Consider the following 1,635-nt stretch of genomic DNA (forward strand, 5'->3'; position numbering starts at 1 on the left):
AGCTGCCTGAACCACTCCCCTATGTGTAACCATCTCCAGCACAATACACCTGGAAACCGGCTGAAACCACACTGCCGCCGATATACGCCAGTAACCGCCTCGCCATAGCTAGGAGAACTGCAGCAGCCACCACACACCAACCCCAGTCATCACGAAGGCAATAGGCAAGAGAGAAATACTATCTCCATGGCCGTTAGAAAGCAAGAGAGCAACTGGAGAATGTACAGAATGCCTACGTGCCGGCATTTATCAGCCGGAAGTAGAGGATCGATGAGACAGGCAAGACGCCAGCAGTCAAAACTCTGAGCAGGAAAGAAAGTAGTCTTATTAACTGCTCTCATAATAACTTTTATTACATGTCTCTCTAATTGCAGAGAAAGTAAATAACATACAGCGCTTTTCACCTTTATCTGTGAAATTCTTACAATATGAGATTCACGTTTGTGTCAGTCTTTGTTTTCTCAAGTCATGGCGCGTTACATTACATCTAAATATTTTATGAATACAAATATATACAATGACGTGCCAGAGTCATGGGATAGTGATATGTGCATACACTCATGTCGGTGGTATCGCGTAGACATGGTATAAGCCTATGGATAGTCGTCTGCTTAGGATTCATACACGTTTCGATTCATGTTCTGTTATACATTCATATACTGACTCGTTCCGTGACCATGGAGACTCGCTCCTCAGTTTGGTCCTACGAACATGGAATATAAAAAAAAATGGCAGTCCTCTGACGGAGCTGTCATTTGTACTCAGGTGAGTCATGTGAACAGGCTTCCGACGTGATTGTGGCCGCAGGACGGGAATTAACAGACTTTGAATGCGGAATGGTAGTGAGACTTTTAATTTCGCCAGTCCTCAGGGAATTCAGTATTCCGAGATCTACAGTGTCAAGAGTGTGCCAAGAATACTAAATTTTAGGCGTTACCTCTCACTACGGCGCTACTGAAAACGCAATGGCTGACTGCCTTCACTTAACGACTGAGAGCAGCGGCGTCTGCGTACAGTTGTTAGTGCTAACAAACAAGCAACACTGTGAGAAATAACTGCAGAAGTCAATGAGGGACGCTCGACGAACGTATCCACCAGGACAGTGTGGTGAAATTTTGCTTTAATCGACTATGGCAGCGGGCGACCGATGCCTTTGCTAGCAGCACGCCAACGCCTTCAGCGCCTTTCCTGGGCTCATGACCATATCGAATGGATGCTGGAAAACCATGACCTGGAAAGATGAGTTCCGGTCTCAGTTGGGAATCGCCGATCGTAGGGTTAGACCCCACGATGTCGTGGTCCCAAGTTGTCAACGGCGCACTGTGTAAGCTCATGGTGGCTCCATAATGGTGTGGACTATGTTTACGTGCAATGAACTCAGTCCAACTGAACCGGTCATTGACTGGAAATGGTTATTTTTCGTCTACTTGGAGACCATCTGTAGCCATTCACGGACTTCATGTTCCCAGACAACGACCGAATTTTTATGGAAGACAATGCGCATGTTTCCAGGCCATAATTGTTTGCGATTGGTTTGAAGACCATTCTGAACAATTCAAACAATGATTTGGCCACCCTTCGGACATTTGTGGGATGTGGTCGAGAGGTCAATTCGTGCAAAAACTCCAGCACCAG

This window comes from Schistocerca cancellata, chromosome 5, assembly GCF_023864275.1.
Source record: "Schistocerca cancellata isolate TAMUIC-IGC-003103 chromosome 5, iqSchCanc2.1, whole genome shotgun sequence".
NCBI classification, from domain to species: domain Eukaryota; kingdom Metazoa; phylum Arthropoda; class Insecta; order Orthoptera; family Acrididae; genus Schistocerca; species Schistocerca cancellata.